Source organism: Eubalaena glacialis, chromosome 3, assembly GCF_028564815.1.
Source record: "Eubalaena glacialis isolate mEubGla1 chromosome 3, mEubGla1.1.hap2.+ XY, whole genome shotgun sequence".
Lineage (NCBI taxonomy): Eukaryota > Metazoa > Chordata > Mammalia > Artiodactyla > Balaenidae > Eubalaena > Eubalaena glacialis.
In genome coordinates this window covers 168,896,723-168,908,788 of record NC_083718.1, presented here as the reverse complement: position 1 = coordinate 168,908,788, position 12,066 = coordinate 168,896,723, and positions in this window count along the sequence as shown.

Here is a 12,066-nt window from a genome sequence, read left to right as displayed (position 1 = left end):
GGCAGAGGGGGCAGCATGTGCAAGAGCATGGAGGCGTGAAAGGGGAAGGCACATTTGGGGAAGTGCAAGTGGTTCTCTACTGTTGGGGGTGGGGTGGGAAAGGGGCTAGGGTGAGGTGGAGGGCATTGAGGGTCATGGTGATGGATTTCCTGAAGGCATTGGGCTTTCAAGCAGGGGACTGACCTGGTCTGATGTGGGTTTCAGGAAGCAAGGAGATGCTCATTATCCCATCAGCAAGATGAAGGCAGGGACGCTTTCTGATGTGTCTGCATATGTGCAGCGCTCTTTGAACAGTGAAGGTGTGTCACTGAATAACAGTAGCAAAGATGTGGATTTCAGGAAGAGAGACTGGGCACCAGTAGATTACCATTGTCATAGTGCCTGCAGGAGATGAGACCTGAACTGGGGCCATGACAGTGCATAAGGAGAGAAAACCAGGGCACTGAAAATACAGACACTACGAAATTTTGTAATGGATTGAATATGGGGTGAGAAAGAAGGAGGCATGAGGGTGGCTCCCCCAAGTTTCTGGCTCCTCCAGCAATATCTTCACTGGAGTTAAACTTTATTGAGGAACAATTTAAGAAAAAGCTTGAGGTTTATGCCTCTGCTGTTTGTGTGTCCTCCATCACATCATTACCTGGTTCCATGTCTCCATCATTGCCAGAAACAAGTTGGTAGCTCATGCAGCAACCATTCATTGACTTTTCTTTGCAGTCAGAGCCTTGATTTTGTTCAGGTGGCCCCCTTCCCCATGTGACCAAGGAATGGCTGACCTCAGCCCAGCTCTAGCGGTAAATCCCGTTTGGTCCAAGTCCGTCATGGTGGTTGCATTCCTCTTACCAGTGATGGTTTGCGTTTAGACCTGTGATGCAAGTCTGGCCTGAAAAACCAGAGGGGAAGCCTGTGGCAGGGAGGTGGCTTTTGCAAAGGGTCTCTTCCCTTTCAAAAACAGTCTGCCCCCTTGGCTGGATGTGGATGTGTTTGGTGGTGATACTTGGAATTGCTCCCAGTCTGAGGATGCAGCCAACACGTGACAGAGGTGGGGAGAATCCTGGGGAAGAGGAGCTAGTGCACTGATGCAGAGCCTAGACTTCTGGATATATGAGATGGTCCATCTTATTGCTTAAGCAGGTTTAATAGCAGTGTGCTGTCTCTTGGCAAACATAAGAATCCCAAATGATGCACTGATATGCACGTCCAATTTTTTTTTTTTGTAAAGAAGGCAGGGTGTAAATTATTGAAGCATTTGAAATGAAATGTAAAAAGGCTTGATGATGGATGAAACAGTGGGTTTCATTTAATTCAACATGTAATCCATCCTCCTCTTCTATAGCAATATAGTACCTGGAGAACTGGCTAGTCCACCAGACACTGCATTTTCCAGCTGCTCTTGCAGTTCAGTGTGGCTTTGTGACTAAATCTTTTCCAATAAAAAGTAAATAGAAATAGTCCTTAAGGCTTTTGCTCTTCCGTGCTCCATTTCCTCTTGCCTCGAGTTGAAACACAGATGTGTAAGGAACCCAGCTTCAATAATGCTTCAAAGAGGCTGACAGAGCAAAGATAAGGAAGGAACCTGGGTTCCTGAATGACTGCATGGAGTGGAGCCACACACCAACGTGGACTAGAGAATGAGAAATAAACTTCCATTTTCTAGAAGCCATTGTATTTGGGGGCTCTGTTGCTGCAGCTTAGTCTACCCCATGCTACTCTACAGCTGTTTTTAGAAGAGGCTTTGGTACTATTTTATGCTATTGTCTAAATCCTTTCCGTAGCTAAGTTCCTCTTAATATCTAGCACCAATATCTTCTGAAGTGCAGACCATGGTTTTCTCTGGCTGAAAGTCACAGTCTCTTGGACCCTTCACAATACTTTCCAGCTTTTAGTCTTTTCACCCTTCTAGCTGTTGCTCTTCTAAACTTACCCCATCTCCATTAAGATGCTGAACACTACACTCCCGCAGACTATTGGTTATACTTAAGTTTGGCAAGTCATTGCCCTTTCTGGATCTGTTTCCCCAACCTGATGCGGTTGAGGGGTCTGAACCAAGACTTCATGACCCTGACTGCAGTGTATGCCACCCACTTCTATTCATCTCTAAAAAAACCATCAGGAGTTTAAAAAAAGGTTTTTTCACAGCTATCCAAGAGATGTTGTTGAGTGAAAAGAAAAAGGGAGACCCAAATACACACAGATACACAGACATGGACACACACAGTCCTACCCATGCTCACAGGCATTATTGTGTATAGCAAAAATCTGTAGAACACTATAGCAATCCTAACCGTGTTTATCTGTGGGCTAGGGTAGGGGGAGGACTTTAATTATGACACTGTATAGCTCTGTTTGTTTATTATTTAATTTTATAATCAGAAAAAATATTTGCTGTACAGCAGAGACTGGCACAACATTGTAAATCAACTATACTTCAACTAAAAAAAAAGAAAAAAGAAAGACACAGTTGATTCTCATTATTCATGGACTCTGTATCTGCAAGTTTGCCTACCCCTCAAATTTACTTGTAACCCCCAATCAATATTTGAGGTGTTTTCACTGTCATCTGTGGACATACACAGGCCCAGGGTGGCAAAAATTTAGATTGCCCAACACGCATGTTCCCAGGAGAGGTGAAACCAGGGGACGTTCTGCCTTCTTCTTTCAGCTCTCACATTGTCAACTTTTTGTGGTCTGTTCCATGCCACGTTTTTCTCACTTTGGGGCTTTTTTATTGGTGATTTTGCTGTTTTAAAATAACCCCCAAGCGTGGCACTGAAGTGCTGTCTAGTGTTCCCAAGTGCACGAAGGCTGTGATGGGCATTGGGGAGAAAATATGTGTGTTTGATAAGCTTCATTCAGGCGTGAGTTATAGTGCTGTTGGCTGTGAGTTCAATGTTAATGAATCAACAACATATATTAAATAAGGCATCTTTAAACAGAAACACACATAAAACAAGATTATGTATTGATCGGTTGACGAAAATGTGGCCAGAGGCTCACAGAAAACTAACGCTGTATTTCCTCAAGGGGCAATGATTCAATATTCCCTATTTCAGTCTCTGCAGCAACTTAGTAGAACATAACTACATGAATGTGGAGAGTCACCTGTATTTAAAGTTGTGTCTAACAGCAGCCATCAATATGAGGTACCAACCCCCATGCCTCCTTCTGTCCAGGTAACATTGATTCAGTCCCGTCCAAGGGGGAGGGGCAAGAGAATGAACATGGATTGAGCCACTCCTGTGTGCCAGACACTGCACTAGGTGCTTGGTGTCTGTGGCTTTATTTAATCCTCACAGCAGCCCTCCAGACTTGTCATTTTTCTCCCCTTTGCAGATGAGGAAACTGCAGCTCAGAGGAGTGACGTGACTTGCCTAAAGCCAAAGCAAGTAAGAGGCACGGGCTTCTCCACCCCCAGCTGCTGGAGAAGATCCCACAGTTGTGCACCTTGGAGCTGGGCCAAATCTGGGTCCTCGGCTCCATCCAATGGTCTTTATAAACCATCCAGCTAGCCCCCCTTCCTCTCTCCCTTCCCCATCGTGCCAAACCTTTGCCTGTCTCCTCAAGCCCCATAGACACACCCCTGCTTCTTTTTCAGTGGGGGACCTTGCGTCCCACACCAGGAAGAAAGTCCCTCCAAGGGGACTTCTCAATGGCCACTCCCCTTCAACCTGTCAATCCTTTGTGAAATGACGCTGAGTGTAAAATAAACAAATGGATGAAGTCAGTGCATTTATAACTTTATTCCTCCTCACTCCCTTCCTCTGGTCTGAGGATGAAGTTGACTTCTGTTCAAAACGAATTCCTCCACCTGGGTCTGGATCTAATCCTCTCAGGCCTCCTCTGGGACCTGACTTCTTCAGTTCTCCCCCTCTCCACTCTGTATTTTTGTTTCCTTCCTTGGCATTGGCTACTTGCCCTCAGCCTATAAACAGGCTCAAGTTTCTCCTAAAACAGCCCTCCCTCCACTTCCCCCCGCTTCAGGGACCACCTCATTGCCTTTCTCTAGACCAGCCTCTTGAAAGAATCGTCTACACACCCTCCCCTGCCATTCATCAACCATGGCAGCCTGGCCCTGCTCCCCACCACGCCACTGAACTCATTAGTAATCTCCTAATTGCCAATTAAATATAGCAGCTAATACATAGTGGTCGCTGCAGAAAAACGAAACACAGAGACAAATTAAAAGGAACTTTGAAATATTCATGATTACACCACCCAGAAAGAACTAGTGTTAATACTTGGTTTATATCCTTATAGGCCCTTTTCACGTATTATCCATGCTTGTGCGCGCGTGTCACACACACAGGGGAGGAGGGGAGAAGGGAGGGGGAGGAGGAAAGGGGAGGGGGAGAAGGGAGGGGGTGGGGAGGGGGAGAAGGAGAGGAACACGCAGAGGGAGAGGGAGAGAGATTTTTTAAAAATAGAAATGAGTTCACTCTCTAAATCATTGCTCCTTTTGAACCACATGTGTCTTTAGCATAGGTCCTTCCAGGAGCTGACCTGGAGAAAATAGTGTATTTGGGAGGTGTAAGTAACACTGCAGAGAAGTGGGAAAGTGATACAGGGAAGGGGTGGCAGCCCCCTAAGGCTGCACTATTAAGCCAGCTAGCACAGAGGGCAAGCGAAGATTTCTCCCACAGGGAAGCCCTAGGAAGTGGGATAAAACACATGCCTCAGAAGGATCCCAGCCAAAGGACAAGGGAGCTGGGCATTTATACATCACCTCTGAGGGCTGAGGCTGCTCCCCAGCACTTGTGACCTGTGATGTATGCAGTCAGCTTCCTGCAGTTCTGGGGAAAAGATCCCTCAGCCATGATGCAGATGCTGGCAGCTGGAAGTCTTGGGGGCACACTGATGGGTTTGAAGGATGAGGGCAGGGCAATGACAGTATCTGTTTCAGTCCTCCCTTGTACCTGCTTAGATCAACTTGCACCCCACATTGAGTTTCATGTCCTTCCACTGCTTCTTCAAGGTGGTGGCCAGTCACTATTTTTTAAAAAGGAAGACAATAGTAGGGTTAGTGGAACAAGCTAAAATGCCACTGCTGTAGCTGGTCCTGAGACTAACTGATGTTCACCATCTTCCTTCTCTACCACCCATTCTAGATGCCCCTCACCTGGGCCAGCCGGGATCACTTACCCCTGCCAGTTCTTCTTTTTTTTTTTTTTTTTTAATTTTATTTATTTATTTATTTTTGGCTGTGTTGGGTCTTCGTTTCTGCGCGAGGACTTTCTCCAGTTGCAGCCAGCGGGGGCCACTCCTCATCGCGGTGCGCGGGCCTCTCACTATCGCGGCCTCTCTTGTTGTGGAGCACGGGCTCCAGACGCGCAGGCTCAGGAATTGTGGCTCACGGGCCCAGCTGCTCCGCGGCATGTGGGATCTTCCCGGACCAGGGCTCGAACCCGTGTCCCCTGCATTGGCAGGCAGACTCAACCACTGCGCCACCAGGGAAGCCCCCCCCTGCCAGTTCTGTAACCCCTTTCTTTGCCTGCTGGTCTCCTGGCATGAGAAGCTCAAAGTTGCCAGGAGGCACATATAATTTTAGATTTAGTAAAACCATTACTGTGTCCTCTGGTAGCAGTGTTCTCCCCTTACCCTCTGGGAACTAGGATCTCTAGTCTAACAGAGCCTAAGGATTTGGGGAGAGGAAGCATAAGTTTACCAAGTGGGACACTGGGATTAATGGTGAGAAGGGCCACTTCCATGGTTCCCAGAGCTGTATAGTCTACTGATCAGGAACACAGCATGTATATATATAATGGCTATTGGCTGAAGGTATATAAATATATCTTAAGGACAGCACCTCGACCTTACCTTCTAGCTGATGCCTTAGTTCTACCTTCAAGTGATTATTCCAAGATTTTCTCAGGATGGCAGCTTCTGGTTGATATGGCATATAGGAGGACCAGTGGATAATATGGTCATGCCCACATCCTCCATGGTCATATTATTGGGGGAATCCCATGATGAGAAATTAGACACTCTGGGAACCTTCAGATAGTAGTGCTAGACATTATGAATCGAGAACACAAACCTGTATCAATCCTATGAAGTCATAGAAGAATCATGGCCCCTCTGGAGCGGTTGGGTTCTTTGTAATCAACCTGTCACCCTGTGGTTGGGTGCTCTCCTTCAGGGGTGGTACCGTATCAAGAGCTTGGCATCAGTCTTTGCTCTTACAGACTGGACACTGAGTAGTAGTAATGCCTAGATCAGCTTTGGTGAGGGGAGCCTATGCAGTTGGGCCATGCATGGCTTCCATCCTTGCCGCCATGGCTGCTTGGTCCACCGGCCCATTGTGCATGCTCTGAGATGAGAGGATGGCTCATTTCGGTGGGATGAACCATGCTATCTAACTGGCTGTTCAGTGCCTCCTCTGCAGTGGGCACTGTCTGGTAGACATTGAAATGAGACCGAGATCCACACACTTTGTACCTACCCTCAGAGGTCAATCCACAAGCTTCTTCTCCAGATTTCCTTAACTCCAAGTTTTCAGTCTTGCCCTTTGCAGGTTCCTGATTAATCAACCAAACCATCACCACTGCCCAGAAGTGTCCTTTACTCGGGCCACTTCTCCTTTTGAACCAAGATCAGAACTCCAAGGCTTATTAGCGAAGCTTCGGATCCCTGGGTAAAGGCCTTTTGGTAGACTTTCCATCCACCTTGCCTCTGATGGTTAAGTGCTGCCGCCTGGCCTCTGCAGTTCTGGAATCCCACTGTCACACCATTAACAGACATGAGGCGGTCCATGCGCATAGCAGCCTCCCCTACTATCCTCTTAGCTTAGAAAGGACAGCCACCACTGGGCTGCTCCATGATGCCTTCACACGTTCATTTCTTATTGCTCCAGTGAAAGGAGCTTGCTGAGAACGTCTCAGCTGGAGGGTCCTTTGGTTTTAGGTAATACTTTTCTTCTAGAGAGCCGACTTCTCTGAGCCTTTTGACTGCTTCCTCCAGTCCTGGCAGTTCACGTGTTGCTACATCATTGAGTGTAGCTATTCTTTCTGTCTGTTGTTAAGCTATTGCCTAAGCGCTATAACCTGTTGTTTAGTACTGGAGCCAGGATGCAGAAAATCATATTTCAGCATCTCCAGTTGCTCCCCATTATGTCCTGCCAATAAGGAGCGCAGAAGAGAGTTGATAAGGCTAAAGCACAAAGGAGGGACTTGCTTCTTCCTATTGGCTTCCTGTCGGCTTCCTGTTGTTCCCACGAGCATCATCCTAGTGAAGCTTCTTCACCCTGGCACAGCAGTGACTTCCTTTCATGGCAGCTGAATCCATTTTGCAGTTTTCCCAGTACTCTGCAGCACCAGTTTCCAACACTTTGGTGCCCCTCCTCAGAGATCGGAGTTTTAGTTTCTTGGAATCCCTCCTCTAAGCTTTTCAATTTTGGTAATTCCACCCTCTTACCTTATTTCACCAGCCCTGGGTATGGCATCTGCTCCTGTGATTGCTGCCTTTGTGATAACTTAGCGATCACTCTTTTTACCTTTTCAGTTACCTAGTTAATATCGTTATACCTACTTAATACTTTACATTAGATTCTATTTAAATTAGTATTGTGGTTTCTGTCTCCTGATTGAACCCTGATCTTGTTTTTTTTTTTTTCTCCAAGTTTCAAGGAGTCATCCCAGCTCCAGGTGCCCTTGCCGGGATGATAAATCGAGAGACCCAGAAAAGTACCTCCATCTCAACAAACTTCTCTAATCCAGCCCCATGTTCCATTCCTCTCTTCACTCAACACCTTCAATATACATTCCCAGATATGTTCTCCAGATTTCTCTTGCTACTTATTAGTTAGATCCTGCGGTTCTTTTTGTAAAAATCCAATTTCTCTAAGCAGAGATAGTACCTCCTCAGTGGTGCCATGCTGGGACTTGACCTTAGTGATTAGCCTAGAAGTCACAAGAGAACGTAGTAGCAGGCCTTGAAGAGAGCAAGTATCCTCTCACAAGATATCTGCCTTAGGTGAGACCTCTGCCTGTTCTCCAGGCAAGGAAGGGGAGCCTCTTACCCTCCAACAAAGGTGAGTGGGACACTTCTGCCACTCTAATCGTTGGGTCCTGGACCTGGTTTTCAGCCCTTTCTTCCCTCCAGCTGCAGGAGATTAGGAGATTTTTAAATGCTGTCATAGAAGTCTTCTGGTTTTGATGCCATGACCTAGATTGGTAGTTGGCTAGTTAGTTACAGCGTATCATTTTCTTCATTCACCACATCAATGGTACTTAACAACAACCAACAAACTCCACAAGTTCTTTTAAGTACCATTGCCTCCGTATCTCTCAGATGTTAGAGGCTATATAAACCGTCACATCCCCTTACGCTTGTATCCTAACCCCCATTCACCACAAGTGTCCTTATAACAGAGCTTCTATGACATGTCAAGGACTGTCAACAACGGGGTCTTGTTGCCATTGACTGGCAAGTGACCCAACTCTAGAATTCCATCGTAAGGACCTGCTTCCTAACACCACTTCTGGTACAAGCTGTCCAGATTTGACAAGGATTTGAGTTCACTTCGTTTATTTGAGAAGTGTCAGTTACTTTGGGAGAGAAGTGGGAGGTGATGAAGGAAAGGAAGACAGCCAAGGAGAGTGTACTATTAAGCCAGCTACCGGGACTTCCCTGGTGGCGCAGTGGTTAAGAATCCGTCTGCCAATGCAGAGGACACGTGTTCAAGCCCCGGTCCGGGAAGATCCACATGCCGCGGAGCAACTAAGCCCGTGCACCACAACTACTGAGCCCACGCGCTGCAACTACTGAAGCCCACGCGCCTAGAGCCTGTGTTCCGCAACAAGAGAAGCCACTGCAATGAGAAGCCCGCCCGCCGCAACGAAGAGTGGCCCCTGCTAGCCGCAACTAGAGAAAGCCCGCGCGCAGCAACAAAGACCCAATGCAACCAAAAAAAAAAAAAAAAAAAAAAGCCAGCTACCACAGTTGGTAATCAAAGCTTCATCCATCAGGGAATCTCTAGGAAATGGTACCAAACACATGCTTCAGAAATAACCCATGTGAGGGGTGAGGGAGCTGGGGTGTTTATATACCAACTCTGAGCATCATTGGTTATGAGTGGAACTGACAACATCTACATCTTAGCCATCTGATTACTTGGTTAAAATGCAGATTCCTGATTGGGGGAAACTACGAAGAGCATAAGAGACTTCTTTGCAACTTCCTGAGAATCTATAATTATTTCAAAATTAAAAGTTAAAAAGATAGATAGGTTGACCAGAGAAACCAGTTATATGGAAAACCAGTTATATGCAATTAACAGACTACATATACTTAATGTGTGTTTGGGGGTTTCCTTTCAGTAAGTATGGGATACTACGGTGAAGAAGAAGCCCCTCTCATATCCTACTGTAAATAAATAGATATGGTGGATAAAATATAACAAATGTCTTTTTAAATATATAGCTGAGATCAAAAGCTGTAGGTAGAAAAGAGTCACCTGAGAATAATTGTAATCACAGCTTGTAATAGTGTGGGTATGAGGGTTAAGTTTGTAATAAAAATACAGAAATAATGGTGGTGGTGTTGGTAGTTGTGGGAAACCTTAGCCAAGAAATTGAAAGAAAATTTGTCATGGAACAGGTTAAGCGAATGGAGCTTCTTGTGAAACTACCCATGGCACTCCTCTGCAATTTAGGGCACATGGGACTTCTTTAGAAACAACTCCCACTAGTAAAATATTACAAAGTATGAGAAGAGAAAAACTTCTAGGAGATAAAGTCAGAAGATGAAACAACTTGGATAATTCACATGCTGTGTTAGTTGGGTCCTCCAGAAAATAAATGCAGGGATGGAGTTAGGAGTGCAAGGGGCTTATTGAGGGGTAATGTTTGTGAAAGATAAGAGAGGAGGAAGCAAGACTGGGCAGTGAGAGCCTTGGACGTGACGCAGATCTGACAAAGTCTTAGCTAACCCAAAGGGGAATTACAGAGCAAATATGGCCCATTAGAGACGTCCCATGTTGAGCAAAAATGGCGAGACTCTAGTACCCCGTTCGTAACCAGTCATTGCTTGGAGACTGTCAAGGAAGAGCATGGCCTCAACTCAAAAGCCAAGGCAGATCCTGAAGGTACTAACATCCCTAGGTTGTCAGCTAACTGCACCCTTTGTGGCTGAATGGTAAGTTTTTTAATGAAGGAAGATCTGAATGGTGCACAAGCCAAAAATTAGGGTAACAGAATAATCTTAAAGACTTTAATAGAAGTATGTTTAAAGAGATAAAATTAGGAATAGAAGGCATATGGCTTATGAAAAAAAGAACCAAATAGACATAGTAGAAATAAACTATCAAAAACTCATCTGATGTTTTGAAAAGTAGACTAGACATAGGCTGGAGTGAGAATTAATAAACTCAAATTGGTCTGAAGACATCACCCAGATTGCAGCACATAAAGCAGCACAAAAAGATGAAATTATGACAGCTAGTATAGAATACTAGCGGAGTGCATGGGCTCTGAAGCCACACACCTAGGATTAAATTTCAACTCTATTACTTACTAGTTATAAGGCCTTAGGTGTGTTTTTAAAGCTCTTTGGGTCTCAGTTTTCCCAAAGGTAAAATGAAGATATACTAGTACCTACCTCATGGTATTGCCATTAGGATTAAATGAGTTTATAGTTCCTATCAACAAGTTATAGTTCTTATAGCACATAGTAAGTACTCAGTAAACATTATCTAACATTATAGAGGAATGGAAAATAAATTAAAAGTCATGGTGGAGAAAACGAGAAGTTCCAACACTTATCTAGTCAGTCCCAGAAGGAGACAGTAGGCAAGAAGCAGCATTTGAACAAATGATGGTGGAGAATTTTCTATACATGAAGAAAAATGAGCCCCTAAAATGAAAAACACTAAGTTCTGAATAGGTTTTAAAAATGTCATCCCTAGAGATGCTGTAGAGAAATTCAAAAATCATAAAGATAAAGAAATAAATCTGAAAAGCTGCTATAGAGGAAACAGATTATCCACAAATGAATGACATTTTCCTGAAGCCAATTTCTCATCAGCAACAATAGATGCCAATGGAATAGTAGCCTCAGAGTGATGAGAAAAACAATTAGAATCCTACATTCAGCTAACCAGCATGTAGGCATGAGTGTAAAATAAAGAAATATTCAGATACACAGACTGAGAGATAAGGGAATCTTATCTCAGACTTTTGCTCCAAAATGTATGAAGGATGAACTTCAGCAAGAAGAAAATTAAACTCAGAGGAAAAGACTCCTCTACCAGTCAAGATGGAATAACAAGAACCAGACTTACGTTCCTACCTGGAACAACTAAAAAAAAAGAAAAGAAAAGAAAAAAAAAAAAGGACAAAATATATGAAACAGTGGTTCTCAAGGCATTGGACATCAGACAACAAAGGGCAGTGATCTCTGAGAGACGGGAAACAAACAAAGTGAGCCCTACAATTGCCCTAGCTTACTGCCTAGAGAAAGTTTCCAGGTCACAGTGCAGGGAGAGGGAACTCAGACAGACCCTGGAGGTCTTCCTGAGATAAGGAGACAGAGCTGGGAGTCCAAGGGGGCCAAAGAAGTTAGAGTTTGCAGGACAAATTACCAGGTGGGGAAGAGATGCACAGTACTGCATATGAGGAAATGACCCAAGGCTGGGGAAAGAACCTCTCAGAAGGATTAGAGGAAAAGATTCTCAGAGTTCACATATAGCCAGGAATTGTGCCATTCCCAACAGCTAGAGTGGAAAATATCACTGAGTAGAGTAGTCAAAAGGGTTTTGCCTCAGTAGTGGGGAAAATTATCTCTAGACTAAATGCTACTCTGGTCCTGCCAAGAAAGTTTTAAAGCAAGACTTTTGAAAGGGTCAAATTAGTCCTAAGTAACTTAACCATATCCAGAACAAAGCTAAAGAATATTTATAGGAATACAAAAATTATTCAGCATCCAACAAGGTAAAATTCACAACATCTGACATCCAATAAGAAAATACCAGGCATGTAAATAAGCAGGAAAATACTACTTATAAGGAAGAGAAAAATCAATCAATACCACCCAGAAGGACTTCCCTGGCAGTCCAGTGGTTAAGACTCCACA